This window comes from Rutilus rutilus, assembly GCF_951802725.1.
Source record: "Rutilus rutilus genome assembly, chromosome: 16".
Taxonomy (NCBI): Eukaryota; Metazoa; Chordata; class Actinopteri; order Cypriniformes; family Leuciscidae; genus Rutilus; species Rutilus rutilus.
In genome coordinates this window covers 2,828,983-2,844,927 of record NC_140224.1, presented here as the reverse complement: position 1 = coordinate 2,844,927, position 15,945 = coordinate 2,828,983, and the positions used below count along the sequence as shown (strand labels likewise).

At 37.9% G+C, this 15,945-nt stretch overlaps 2 long non-coding RNA genes across 2 annotated transcripts; both read right to left on the bottom strand.

The window, feature by feature from the left end:
• Positions 1–483: 483 nt before the first annotated feature.
• LOC311306502 lies at positions 484–1,698 on the bottom strand. Its single transcript, XR_014630170.1, has 4 exons — positions 1,571–1,698; positions 1,127–1,234; positions 905–954; positions 484–803 (listed from the first exon to the last, which is right to left on the bottom strand). It is a non-coding gene; the product is annotated as an uncharacterized lncRNA (long non-coding RNA).
• A 645-nt stretch (positions 1,699–2,343) lies between these two features.
• Positions 2,344–15,567, bottom strand: LOC311306429. The gene is made up of 4 exons (XR_014630162.1): positions 15,445–15,567; positions 6,221–6,340; positions 2,544–2,652; positions 2,344–2,443 (listed from the first exon to the last, which is right to left on the bottom strand). It is a non-coding gene; the product is annotated as an uncharacterized lncRNA (long non-coding RNA).
• Between the last annotated feature and the right edge of the window lie 378 nt (positions 15,568–15,945).

The following is a 15,945-nucleotide window of genomic DNA, read 5'->3' as shown; positions in this document are numbered from 1 at the left end:
GTACAGTTACTATACAATTTTTTAATCAATTAAGTAATGAGTACTAACTAACATGAAATGAGCAATGTTAAGCTTATTTTTCCATTGTGTTTTCTAAGATTTCTAAGAATATGAAGCAGGTGTGTTTAATTGGGGTTGGAGCTAACTGCAGAGCAATGACCCTCCGGGAGCAGGATTAGACACTGGACAAAAGTTGAAAATACTGCTGGTCAAACATAACTTTAAGCATCAACATAACTGTTTTGGATGAGAAATCAACATTTTATTAATGTTACCTTGTTACCATTCATCCAACCATTTTCCTCCACTTACCCTGAACCAGTCCACGGTGGCAGCAGGCCAAGTAGGGCTTTCCATTTTTTTCTCTTCCCTAGCTTACAAGAAACAAATATGTAAATGAGTTTATTCTATCTATCTTCTATTCTATCTGTCACAATTCAGTAAGTGACCGTCAAATCAAACTGCTTCCCTAGCTTACAAGGTTCTCCACACACAAAGCAAAAATTCTGCCCTGCTTTGGCAAGTGTTGATGATGTTTGAGTTTCTGAATAGCTGTCAGGAAAATAAATTTTTTGTGTTGTATCTTGAACTTCTGTGTAGTCCATAGAAATAGGCTCATCTGGTGTCGTTTCATCTGGTGTCGTTTCTACATGTATTTTACATGTAATTGATGCATCAAGTGGACTACTGACTGGGTTTTCACTTTCAATGTCTGTGTCATTATCAGATGCAGAACAGGGGACATATTCCTCTCCAGAGGACCTTTCATCCCCCTCACTTTCATCAGCTGATCCTGATGTATACTGAAGAAACAGTGTAGTAGATTTATAGAATTAAATTTCATATGCATGCATAGAAATTTATTAAATATATTTTAATGTAATTATTTATGGTAATTGCTTACATCATTTCGCAGTTTTTCAAAACATTTTGCATGCCATACAGTGAAGCAACCTGAGAAGTAAAAATCATTTAATCAGTTCAAATGAGATTTTCAAATATGGTAAATGTAATTTGATTATTTCACAATAACAAACTGTTCACCATTCATTGTTGTTGAGAACTGGACTATAATTTAGTGTTATTCAAAATATATATAAAAAAATCCAGACAATTTAAAAATTACCTATACATTTGACTCCAGACCACTTTAGAGAGGAAAATGGCCCATGGCAAGCAAGACACTTCTCAAAAGAGGACAGTTGTTCAGGTTTTATAGTGTGTTTCTTACAAACTGAAAGAAAGCAGAAAATAAACACTTTCACTTTTGAAATTGATAGATTCAGCTAATGTCCTTAGCTATCCTTGTCAGGATAAATCACACTGAGAGGGTGATTAAACTCAACAAAACTTTATTGAACACTAGGTGTGTGAACCTTGACTGGTGTCACGATTTGATTAGAATAGGATTATCATGTCAACAATTCGGTTCAATTTAATATCACAATGCATTGATGATGTGTTGCATGATTTTGATTACATAAACTGAATTTGCGTTGCATGATTTTGACTACATTTGAAAGAGGGTTGCAAACCAACATGAGGAAAAAAGGTAAAGTGTGGCTCTTACCTGATGTACCTTGAGCAGGCTCATCGGCTTGACTGAATTCTTTAGGGTGCCAATGGGCTGGATCACGCTCTGGAGTGGCCTCATGGGCTGGATCACGCTCTGGAGTGGCCTCATGGGCTGGATCACGCTCTGGAGTGGCCTCATGGGCTGGATCACGCTCTGGATCTGGAGTGGCCTCATGGGCTGGATCACGCTCTGGAGTGGCCTCATGGGCTGGATCACGCTCTGGAGTGGCCTCATGGGCTGGATCACGCTCTGGAGTGGCCTCATGGGCTGGATCACGCTCTGGAGTGGCCTCATGGGCTGGATCACGCTCTGGATCTGGAGTGGCCTCATGGGCTGGATCACGCTCTGGAGTGGCCTCATGGGCTGGATCACGCTCTGGAGTGGCCTCATGGGCTGGATCACGCTCTGGAGTGGCCTCATGGGCTGGATCACGCTCTGGAGTGGCCTCATGGGCTGGATCACGCTCTGGAGTGGCCTCATGGGCTCGATCACGCTCTGGAGTGGCCTCATGGGCTGGATCACGCTCTGGAGTGGCCTCATGGGCTGGATCACACTCTGGAGTGGCCTCATGGGCTCGATCACGCTCTGGAGTGGCCTCATGGGCTGGATCACGCTCTGGAGTGGCCTCATGGGCTCGATCACGCTCTGGAGTGGCCTCATGGGCTCGATCACGCTCTGGAGTGGCCTCATGGGCTCGATCACGCTGTGGAGTGGCCTCATGGGCTGGATCACGCTCTGGAGTGGCTTCATGGGCTCGATCACGCTCTGGAGTGGCCTCATGGGCTGGATCACGCTCTGGAGTGGCCTCATGGGCTCGATCACGCTCTGGAGTGGCCTCATGGGCTCAATCACGCTCTGGAGTGGATTCTGTTGTGTTAATAGAAGTTGTGTTGTGTGATTTTGACTAAATTCAAGAGGGCTGCAAACCAACATCAGGAAAAGAAAATAAGAAAAGCGGTGCTCTTACCTAATGTACATAAAGCGGGCTCATGGGTTGGAGCAGATTCTACTGTATGTTCTTTGGCAGGAACGGGCTCTGGAGCTGATTCATGGGCAGGAGTGGGCTTTGGAGAGGACTGTTTTCAAAATATATTCAAAAGTATATTCTTAATACATAATACCTAGATAGCAGACAGACGTCAATTCAACATTGATTTTTAGTTGTAAAGGTCTGTATCAGTTAGGGGTGTAACTGTACGCGTATTCGTGTTGAACCGTTTGGTACGAGGCTTTCGGTTCGGTGTTAGGTACGCATTTTCAAACCGAACGGTTATTTCAAATGTACGCGCGTCGCGAGCGCGCTTAATGTAAGAGACGCTGACGCTGACCACAACATCAAATGGCAAACGTAATGTAAGCAGAACGAAACTGAGCTACTCGTGACGGACCGTTTATCAGTTTGGACCAATCTTATACTACAGAGCGCTAAGAGATCCAGTAAAGAAAGCATTTGAATTCGCCACTGAAGTAATAACATCGTTACGAGATCTAGTGAGAAGCATTCACATTTCTCCGGAATTAACGGATCAAACAACGCTGACGTGGAAACCAGGAAGAAACATTGTGCCATGAATGAACTATGTGTCCACAGTAGGGCTGCAACAAACGATTATTTTGATAATCGAATAATCTAACGATTATTAGAACGATTAATCGACTATTCGTCGATTATTTCGCCGACTAATCAGTACGTTTGGAACGATTATTCAGCCTTTTCAATTAGTTAAAACACGGAATTATACATATTCTAACTATAATATAAAAAAAGAAAATCACTTCAGCTTTTGAAATGGTTGTTTTAATGAACTTCGAGCAACTAAACAGGTCATTCTCTTTAAGTTTTCAGATTTCTGTCCAACTCAAATCACACACAAATGCTCTCTAAGCATTGTTTAAATATTCTGTTCTCTTTCAATAGAAAAAAAAATAAACAAAAAAAATTATCAGCTGCATTACAGACACACTTAAACTGCAAACAATTATTATAAGAATCTTTTTTTTTTTAAATTGATATGACAATTGAGCTGAGCTGACAGAGACATTCTCATTCACCTTTTAATTTACAGTATAAAAAATGAACTGACATGATATTCTTCATAACATCTCCTTTTGTAAGTCTTCATGAATACAAAATACAGGCAAGGGATAAGACTGTAATAACGTTACCTAATAGAGCTACAATAATAAAAACAGCCCCGACTCCTAAGCTCGATCAAGCTTTATTTTATGCAAAAATGAATCATCACATTACTGTAATTATATTATTATTGTTAATATTATTGCTATTATTAGTAGTATTGCATTCTCTAAAAAGAGATTTACTGCTAGTTATTTAGCTTCAGCTGGAGAATATTCACCTCTCACCTTTTTCCTCTTTAAGTGTTTTAACATGCATGTTGTGCTCCCGTGAAAAGCAAGTTCCGCCTTGCATGTATTGCATACCACAGCATTCTTGGTTTGCAGTTTTGTGAAACTTTACACACCTTACTAGTTCGGATTCGTTTGCACTCCGTCATAATTCGCGCTGTGTTTTCTTCTACCGCAATAGCATTTGTAACGGCTGCATTACACTCTAGCGCTACAGCGCCGTAGCGGTCAAATCGCGATATTGCAGGCCCTTACATTAGGTCACGTGGGATCAAACGACTACTCGACAACAAAGATATTTGTCGACAATTTTTTATTGTCGACGTTGTCGACAATGTCGACTAATCGTTTCAGCCCTAGTCCACAGATCAGCAACATTCACCATATTCACCATTTTTAGTTGTACTGTAGTAAAACTAACTGTAACTTTGGAAGTTTGGCAGGAATAGCAGGCTACAATGCTTTCAAGTAACATTACGTTGGTTTTATTTTGACATTATGAATAACATTGCTGCCCTCAAATGTTAATCTGAACTGAAGTACAAAATATTACATTTCATTTTTTCCAAGGAGCTGTTTTGTTTTATATGCTCCTAAGAAGAGTCAATTACTATCTTTGCGCGGAATTTTACATATTTGGAATAAAATTCTGTTTTTGTGTGGGAGAAAAACGTATGTATGAGGAAAATCGCATATAAAGAACGAGCGGAGAGAGAGGCCCGGTCGCGCGCGCGTCTTCAAACTGTCTTGCTCTCTCTCACTCCCTCGCGCTTGTTAATCTAAATCAATTGACACAATGGTAAAAGATCGTAAGAACGAAGTTTCACGTGGAGCATTCGGATATTTTTTTCCTGAATTAGGCTACCGCTGGGTGTGAATTGTGCAAAAAAAAAACCTTTTTTACCTTGCCTTCTTCTCTGAAAAGCGTTCCGCCCATTCAGCTGACATAAAAACACTTTCAATAAACTAAACAAAACCTATCCAATGATGAAATGTTTTCTGTGTTGACAAATCTTGTGTGATGTCCTAACTGCCGGGATAATCACACAACGCGTACAAGTCTGCTAATGATATGTCCGATTCGCGAACTAATGACTCCTTTGAACCGATTCACTTTAATGAATGGTTAAAACAACTGATCTGTCCAACACTGAATCGGTTCGGTGTATAACAAAATCGGAAACACTTTACAATAAGGTTCCATTTATTAAACTCTAGTTAACTAGATCAGTTAACATTAACTATTAATAAACTGCACTTCTACAGCATTTATTAATCTTTATTAATGTTAATTTCACCATTTAGTAGACTACATTATTAAATGAAAAGTTGTATTTGTTAACATTAGTTAGCTTAATGCACTGTGTGGAGTAACATAAAAATACAGGGTTAGGGTTAACTAAGATTAACAAAGATTAATAAATACAGTAACAAATGTATTGCTCGTGGTTCATGTTAGTTAGCCTAATACATTCACTAATGTAAACAAACCAAACCACATTTAACACCTCTTAAAATGAGGATTTTGTTTGTTACCTCAATAAATTTAGGGTCATTCCTACTCTTAGGGTCAATCCAAACACTCTTTTTATGACTTAAATAACAGTAAAGGGTAAAAAAAAACCTGAATCCCCAAAAATTAAAACAGAAAAAACGGAATTTGCAAAAATTAAAACGGAAAAAACGGAATTTGGGAAAAAATAAAACGGATTTTATAGGGCCCTATATAGGGCCCTAGTTTAGGATGTTTGCATGGAAGGATTGTACAGGGAGAATACAGATATAAAATCTGCTGACTCATTAAGTGATTCTTTCCCTCATTAAAATCTGATAATTTCCAATTAATTCTAAATACTAGGGAATACCAATATGGTGGCACAGTGGCTTCCCTATTTATGGTGTCATGAGCAATCCAGTCATTTATATCAGTGGTTCCCAATTCCAGTCCTCGTGACCCACTGCTCTGCACATTTTGTATGTCTCCCTTATTTAACACACCTGAACCAGATCATCAGCTCATTAGGAGAGACTCCATGAACTGAACTGAGTGTGTCAGATAAGAGAGACCTACAAAATGTGCAGAGCAGTGGGTCACGAGGACTGGAATTGGGAACCACTGATTTATATAGATCAGTGGCGTGAACGCAGTTTAATTTTGAGAATGCTGCTAGTTATTATCAGGAATAAACAGTATCTAGAATGCAAACAACATGTCTGGATTTTAATTAGAGAAATGTTAATTAATAAACATACATTAGAATAAATAAAATTACTTACCTTTCACATCATTTATAAAAACAGCTTGGATACAATTCTTGTCTCTACTCTCCTGTATATAAAACAAGGCCTCTTCAATGGGGGTACGTCCGCCCTTTGATCTCGTACAGATCCTTGTCACTAAATGAACAAAACATTGAAGATTAACATCTTAGGCTACATGACATTCAACAAAAACTTTTAAATGAATAAAAAATATATATATATATATGTAGCTATAGAATTACACCACATGTCCTTGTAAACCATGATTGTGTTTACACAAACACATTTGATAGAGAGGAACTGTCGGTTATAGAACTACATACACAAGTCCTGCTAAACCATGTGTCCTTGTAAACCATGATTGTGTTTACACAAACACATTTGATAGAGAGGAACTGTCGGCTATAGAACTACATACACAAGTCCTACTAAACCATGTGTCCTTGTAAACCATGATTGTGTTTACACAAACACATTTGATAGAGAGGAACTGTCGGCTATAGAACTACATACACAAGTCCTACTAAACCATGTGTCCTTGTAAACCATGATTGTGTTTACACAAACACGTTTGATAGAGATGAACTGTCGGTTATAGAACTACATACACAAGTCCTGCTAAACCATGTGTCCTTGTATACCATGATTGTGTTTAGGGCTGAACGATTAATTGCATTTGCGATAATATCGTGATATGATGAAATGCGATTTTTTAAACCGCAAAGCTGCGATTATAGTCTGGTCACGTGACACGCGAGAGTAAACCAGTCTGTATTGCAGATGAAGCATCAACTTGGCACGCGACACATATAGACCTGGCTACTGGAAATAACAGTTTATGTTTAATTTATGTGATATTGTGTTATAGATTCTCTCCAACAATTCTGTATTGTATATGTCTGAGCTTAGTTTTAAACACAGACGTGTACGACGCGCGTGCTTTAACAACCGTATTCTGCTTGCTTCTAATTCCTCTGTCTCTCTCTCTCACACACACACACACACACGACACCACTCGAACCTTACGAGAAATAATCTTTAATAAAGTTCGGAAAAGTTGAAGCGAGTTACAAGGACATTCGCGGGCTTCATTGCGCAAGATATGAGATGCGCGCGGTCTGCGTGATGTTACTTCAGTAGTGCGCGATCTCGCCCGCCGGTATTTTACTTACAAATGTTCTACGAAGGCATCATATGTCTTGGAATGCAGTTGGCTTATATATTAAAAATATGAAAATCACCGACAGAAGCTGCTTTCAATTTCAAATACTCACGTGCGTTTTGCGAAGAGCATTTGAGCATGCGGCTGTGAGCGAGTCTACGTGGTTAAATGTACGTTTGCATCTCAAAATGCTTTTATGATGCGAAATTACCGGTAATGTGACACAGTCAGTTATTAAACAAACAGGACAAACCACATCTTATAATTTCAAAAGAGATGAACACGTTCAGACAGCCTACTCTTAAATACTGAAAGCACTCTTTGTTTATTGCTTGTAATATTTTTTCCCCTCTTTGTTATTTGTTTTGAAGCTATATTTGTTAAATTATTAACATGTAATTGTATTAATTTTGTTTTTTAATGTGTAATTATTATAAGTAGGACTACTTATAATTATGTAATTAAATATTTTAAGTTTTATTAATAAGATCAATTAAAGAAAAAAAATGTATCGGCTCATGAGGTGCCTAAAGATTCCCTTCCCTATTTTACTATGATTTATTGCTTGTTTTTGTTGAATAATAGAAAAGATAAAGAGCTTAAAAAATAATCGCATATTAAATCGCAATCGCAATATTGGTAAAAAAAAATCGCAATTAGATTATTTTCCAAAATCGTCCAGCCCTAATTGTGTTTACACAAACACATTTGATAGAGAGGAACTGTCGGCTATAGAACTACATACACAAGTCCTACTAAACCATGTGTCCTTGTAAACCATGATTGTGTTTACACAAACACATTTGATAGAGAGGAACTGTCGGTTATAGAACTACATACACAAGTCCTGCTAAACCACGTGTCCTTGTAAACCATGATTGTGTTTACACAAACACATTTGATAGAGAGGAACTGTCGGTTATAGAACTACATACACAAGTCCTGCTAAACCACGTGTCCTTGTAAACCATGATTGTGTTTACACAAACACATTTGATAGAGAGGAACTGTCGGCTATAGAACTACATACACAAGTCCTGCTAAACCACATGTCCTTGTAAACCATGATTGTGTTTACACAAACACATTTGATAGAGAGGAACTGTCGGTTATAGAACTACATACACAAGTCCTGCTAAACCATGTGTCCTTGTAAACCATGATTGTGTTTACACAAACACATTTGATAGAGAGGAACTGTCGGTTATAGAACTACATACACAAGTCCTGCTAAACCACATGTCCTTGTAAACCATGATTGTGTTTACACAAACACATTTGATAGAGAGGAACTGTCGGTTATAGAACTACATACACAAGTCCTGCTAAACCACATGTCCTTGTAAACCATGATTGTGTTTACACAAACACATTTGCAGGGTTTTTCCTGGCTCAAAATGAGGCGGAGGTGGTAAAATCTTAATAATTTATTTTAATAATAAGGTAATTAAATGACTATTTATCGTAGATAATCATATAGCCTAATGTGTTTCCATGTTGGTTTCAAGAGAGAGACGGGGAGGTTGCCGCTTGGTTTCTCACATTGTTTTTGTGGGTGGAGCCCGGTACCTCTAGGGGGGTCTGGGGGCATGCTCCCCCGGAAGAATTTTTTTTACATTTTAAAGATAAATTCATTAATCTGGTGCACTTTGAGTCACCCGAATCCACTGTTAAACATAAATAATCCACTCACAAACCGCCCATATTCTTTGATTTAGATATCTGCATCTGATCATCACAAAAATTATTCAAATTCTCAGTGTTAAGCATAATATGGTAACATATCACACTGAAGTACTCTGATTTAAAATGAACATTTATTTAAAATAAAAGTTCTTCTTTTGGCAAAATTAACTTTCCTTTTTTTAAATTTTTTACATTTTTTTGTTTCTTAATAAAGGGGATTTTCCCCTAATTTTATTAAATGTTTGCTCCATCTTTCATTTCAAATTCTTAAATTTGATCAATATATTCAATTAAAATAATAAGACACTAGGCTGTTACCAATCAAATTAAATAATTTGCATAGAAATATTATAGCTGTATTAAATGAGATTATTTTAAATATTTTTGAATATACAAGGAATATAAGGAATGTTGAAAAGAATGATACTTTATGAAACTAAACCGCCAGTAGGAGGCGGCAGGTGACCGTCTTGCCCCGTTTACATGTAGCATTGTATTCCGATTATAACCAGTTTAAAAGTCCAATCAGAATGAAAATGCTCCATGTCAACACCTCAATCGGAATAAAAATGCTCGTCGGATTGAAGGGGGTGGAATAAACCTTTTCATGAACCGATCAAACGAAAGATTACACCATGTAAACGAGCTGATCTGATTACTTTGAGTGTACGTCTTTCTGCGCATGCCTGGTTTTGCGCCAGATAATTCTGTCAGCTAACATTACGCCTTCTGTTTGTGATCCGTTGTGGATTCTGATCACCGTATAAGGTAGGAATATTTATACCCGATGCAAAAAACTATGCGCGCTAACCATTACCATAGTAAACATGGTAAATATGAACGCTTGAAGAAATCAGACAAATCATAAGTTATCTTAATCCTGTTTTTATTTTATCTCTTTATACTGGACTATCCTCTTTGAAATATAACTGTATCCTTCTGGGAGAGAGTGCTAAAGCTCCTTAGGTCAAATTTCTGGTGGCATATTTGTAGAAATTATCATTCTTTCTAAATATGTAAATGTCCTGTAACAAGGCTACCAAATAAACAGAAACAGACGCGACTGAATAATTGTGTGTCCTCTTTCTTTTGTGAACGTTCACAAACGTCATAAACGGTAAACCACTTTATTTCTGTGTGACTAGTGTGCAATTTTGATACAAATTAATTCATTATGATCAATGTATCGCTTTTTATTGTAAACCTGTGGTAAAACATCTATTCTTGGGTTTTAAATATTCAATTAAACAACAAAAATGCCAGCAAACGGTCACTCTTGTTTTGCGATCACGCTGTTTCCAGTGATTTCTTTCTGATTAGTTTTCTGATAAAACTTCCATTTTATTGGTGAAATGATGGGTTAGTGTGACGTTGTTCCAGAGAGGCGTGTTACGGGCGTGTTTTAGTGAAGCGCTGTGGAGCTTCTGGCAGCAGATTTTGGGCACGGTGCGAACGTTACTGACCCGAGGCTATTAGCTTGACAAGGCCCGTTTAAAGCCCTGGCTCGCACTGGCCTGACATTGGAAACGTGGTTAATGCCTAACGTACAACTAATGTGACGATTAAGTGATGCACCATCTTGACAGGATTGAAAACGTGGGAAATAATGAGCTTCCAGATCCGGCAGACAAGCTGTGTGCGCATGTCACAAAATGATTTCGATTGGAAGCGTCAGCACATGTAAACACCTGATCGGTTTAGATAACATCCCATGTAAACAGTCAACCGGAATCCGTCAATCAGAACGATCTCAATCAGAATAGCTAAAAAGTGTGCATGTAAACGGGATTATTGAGTCATTCATTCAAACGATTCGTTCAAACGGCTGATTTATTCAGAATGAGGCAGTTTATAAATGGGTAATTGAATCTTAGACTCAAACGATTCGTTCAAAACGCTGAATCATTCAGTAATGAAACACGGTTAAGTGTTGCTGTGAGATGCGCTATGGTTCTGCTGTGATCTTTGTTTGGAACTATTTTCGCTGCTGAAACAGAACAAAAACAGCAGGGCTTAAAGTACTCCGGCCGGGGGCCGGATTTCCGGCTTGAGGGCAGGTCCGGCATCCGGCGCAGGCAAAATTTAATTATCAGGCTGCAAATTACAGTCGGAGGCACTTTCGGCGCGGACGCGCTTGTAAAAAAACGAGCGCGTCGCTTCCATTATGAGCGCGCATACCGCGCGGCTACATTTGAAATAACGAACTTGAGCGCGCAAAAGACGCGATATTTGAACAGGCCCTAATCTGACTTGAATAACACACCGGTCCCCTTCAACCTACCACCTTGATTCAAGAGTCAGCGCGCACAGCTGTCACAGCCAATGGGAGCATGATATTAGGTTGTCTTAGCCAATTGCTAGAGAGGAGGGCGGGTCTTGTGCAGGAACCAGTTCGCAGTTAGCTTCAAAGCTGCCAACTCTCACGCATTCACCGTGAGAGACACGCAATTGACACTTCACACGGTCTCACGACACACATCCATTTTCTCACGCACAGAAAAATCGCGAAGCAAAGAGGACACGGAGACCGACAGACTAGATAGAGCAGGTTAGTTATGATATAAAAAAATCTCAGCTCTCAGATTCTGTCACTTTTATTACGAAACTCAAACAATAAATACCGTTTTGGTGCTTGTAAATGTGACGCAACCACTGATCTATATAGAATGACATTATATACGACGACAGAGCGGCAGGTGAACCGATCATCTCTAGCTAGTAAATAAACACGAATGAACAATGTTGAAAGATACAGTACAACTTACCGAAATGTATATTCCTCATACATAATATCGACCAATCAATCAAACAAAGGGGTCAATAAAACAGCTGGAGAACAATTATGTCACAAAACATTTACCTCAGGAAAGCCATTTAATGACCATAATATAGGCTATAGCACGTTAGTTGGCTAGAAAAAAAGAGCTATAGAGAGTATTTTGCTAAATATGTGTACTATATTACATATTTATTTAATTTTTACTTATATCATTAAATAAAGTTGTTATTATAATAAAAAAAGCATTAGCCTATATATCTCTCTGCATGTTTACAGCATTAGGTGAGTTGTTTTTTTCTTAAGAAAAATGAATGCCTATCTTGTGTAGCCTACCTAATATTTATTTAAATGAGTCAATATTAAATCAAATCACAATAATTGAATTGAAAACCAGAAATTGTACCATGTAGCCTAGCCTAAACATTGTAACATGTTGTCACTAAGCCTAATAAAATTCAGTTTAGTTACTAAAATGTTCCGACAATCACAATACACTTATTGTGATGCAATAAACAATTTTACATTGTATCACTAGTGCGCGCGCGCGCGCTGTTCTGTATTAAAAGTTTATTAATTCTGAACATGTCACGTCTCGCGTGTCTATATTGCACCAAATGTGACACTGCACTCGTGAAGTCGATTGGATGAACGGTTCTAAATGCAAGATAAATAATCTAAATGCAAACAGACAGACGCATATAGATTCCTGCCTTTATTAGAGAGAAGAATATGTTCAGCCCCCTCCCTCCGAAGCTTCGAATATTCGATGTTAATTCCTGTCGAAGCTTCGAAGCTCAAAAAATGGTATTCGGACCAGCCCTAAATTGCTCTCTCTCCCTCGCGCATATCAACACAATAGTAAAAGGTCGGAAGACCGATTGTGTTTTATAGAGTAGTAGTTTGTTCATATAAAGTGTTTGATTAGCAAGTACATGTTTAGGAAATGCATAATACAAATTGTATGGGTTAATGTAACGGTAAACGGACTCTGCGGGTAAAACTGTTGTGATGAAACTGCGCATGCGCGGGGTAAAACTGCTGGGGTAAAGCTGTGGCTCTGCGGCTCTGCAGACAGATATTATTGTGCTGCGATCAGTGGCGCGGATACTATGTTTGTTTCTGGCTCTCGCACAGCCTTCACTCTCGGACGCGCGCTTTCTTTGCCCGCTTCATATTAGAAAACTGGTCTAGCGGTCTCTGGTGGTGCAAAAATGTATTACAACTAAATTCAATTCACGCCATTGACGCCACTTAACCCCCTGGGGTCGGCGCGATAGGCTCGTTTTTTTCCGTATGAGTGCAAAAAAAAAAAAAAAAATTATTATTTTTATCTTATATGCTTGTGTTATACATCAATCGATCCTGTTTAGTGTGTATTTTTTTTTGTGTATGCTCATAATAAAAACAAAGTGTTGTGCTTTTCGCTAAATAAAGAAAAATAAACATGATGCGAGTTCTGCCTACTCTCCGTCAGTGAAGTCAATTCTGAAACGTGTCTGAAAATGAACTGTAACTCAGCGAATACTCAGTCAAACAGGCATACTGACACACAGGCATGAAGCTTGAATTCTCTTCTTTTAAATGAAGTAATTTTTATAAAAAACAAATATTCACAGTTTATATAATATGTATGTAAAGAGAGAGATGTCAGTCGTTCTCATCTCAGCTAATTAAGTTTTAATGTGACTCCGCCTACGGAGACCGCGCTATTCAAACGCAAATGTGAGGCGATCCATACAAACCTGTGAAACGCCCACATCCGCTGGATAAGGCCGGTGAAACACTGGATGCGTGACGTAAGCGTCTCAGCTGCGTGGCGTGTCCGTTTTTATTTTGGCTCCCATGTTAACAGTTTAGAGTTTGCACACTGCCTGTGTGAGACGCGCGTCTCAGGCGCGGCACGAGCCGCATGGAAAACGCGTGCATTCTAGAAATAGAACCGACGCCTATTTTTCACGCGACACGCAAGTGTCTTTGAAGCGTTTCCATGCAAAATTGAATAGGAAAATCTGTTTATTTGTCATTTTGACACGAATACATAATTAATAAATGTCCTTTTTATGTTTAAAAGTGTCTAGGTTTTGACATAAATGCAAATATAAATGTAATTTTACAAAATATGATCGATTTTCAAATACTGCTGTATTGAATGAACAGCGTTTAGCAAACTCTATTGCTATACTGAGATGAGGAATATATATTGTATGTGTTTTGTCAAAAATAGTCATCAACTAACTAATGAATCCTTTACTTTGAAATACGTATGATAAAATGTATACTTTAGTTTTGAAAGACGTTGACTAGTTTTGAAAAGATTATAAAGTATGTATGTGCATGCATATATATATGCGTGTGTGTATGAAGAGTTCAGATGCAAAAGCCTCTAAATGCCATCTGAAATTTTCTTCTAGAATGATAATTTTTATGAAGCTTGTATATTTAAGTTAGCTATAGGTGACACACCTGAATAAATGGCTCATTAAGTATGCAGGGATGTAGTCTCACCAGGTGTGAACTACTAAATATGCATGATGCTGTTGGAGCGTTTACGCCAGATCCGCATATTGGCTTTCCAAACTAAAAGTGTTTCACAAAACTAAAATCAATGTATCGTTTTATGTGAATGATTAGGCAGGATGATTTTCATATCATTTTGAAGAAAAAACACTAGGCGATGACATCCATTAGTCAAAAGTCTTATTGCTACATATTTAGTATGTGTTTTGTGGCCTTATTTCAGAAACATTAATTTTTAGTTTTTTCGATAACCATGCATAAACATTATTCTCTCAAAAATGAAAACATGTACATACATGTGGCTCACATATTATGGAAGTCCTGTTTGTGATATATAGAGTGAATTTACACCTTTGCCATTGATATGTTTATAAGCAACTGAAAAAAGCACAAATGTCAGGGCATGTCAGAACATCTCAAGGACCCCAAAAACACACCAGACCCCAGAGGGTTAACCGAGCAAAATGTTTCACTCGGTTACGCAATTTTTAACGGTTAATCGGTTAACCATGGACACCCCTAGTCGGCTATAGAATTACATACACAAGTCCTGCTAAACCACATGTCCTTGTAAACCATGATTGTGTTTACACAAACACATTTGATAGAGAGGAACTGTCGGTTATAGAACTACATACACAAGTCCTGCTAAACCATGTGTCCTTGTAAACCATGATTGTGTTTACACAAACACATTTGATAGAGAGGAACTGTCGGCTATAGAACTACATACACAAGTCCTGCTAAACCATGTGTCCTTGTAAACCATGATTGTGTTTACACAAACACGTTTGATAGAGAGGAACTGTCGGTTATAGAACTACATACACAAGTCCTGCTAAACCACGTGTCCTTGTAAACCATGATTGTGTTTACACAAACACGTTTGATAGCTTCCATTTCATGTAGTAACACGAAAAAGCTTTGATTTATATGCTTATTATTGTTTGATAATCATGTTTGATCTTATACACCTGATCAGTGCGTCTGACGCGATTGGATCTTTCACTTTATGTAAATAAGATTTTGATATTACTATTATCACCTTTATGAAAAATAATTAAGTACATAATTATAGATGATATAACTACTTACTTTTATTTGTCGAGCTTCTGTCTGTCCCTCCACTCTCCAGAAGCACAGATAAACAGCTGACAGGACTTTCCCCGCGAAGGTTCTGTGGGACATTTCCATGTGTGGCGGGAAAGAGAGATGAAGTGTACAGGTTTAAAGGATAATATATATATAAACGTAATAATATATATATATATATATATATATATATATATATATATATGGGCGTTTCTTCAACTAGGGGCACTTTTAGGCTTGTGAAGTTGAATAAAAAAAACTTGTTCAAAAGTCACGTAACACAGTCTCATAAGTTTAAATAATTTGTCTAGTTTTAAGGTCTGTAAGAGGACAAACTTAGATTACAAGAGAAATTGTTAATATTTTAATTTTTTTCCGACCTGCAATGAACAAATGTCATTTCCACCACATCTCAATATACAGCTGTTATTTAAAAACAGAATAACTTATGCCACTCAAGAATTGTCTAAGATCATTTTTGTAACTAGTTTTATCAGTTTTTCC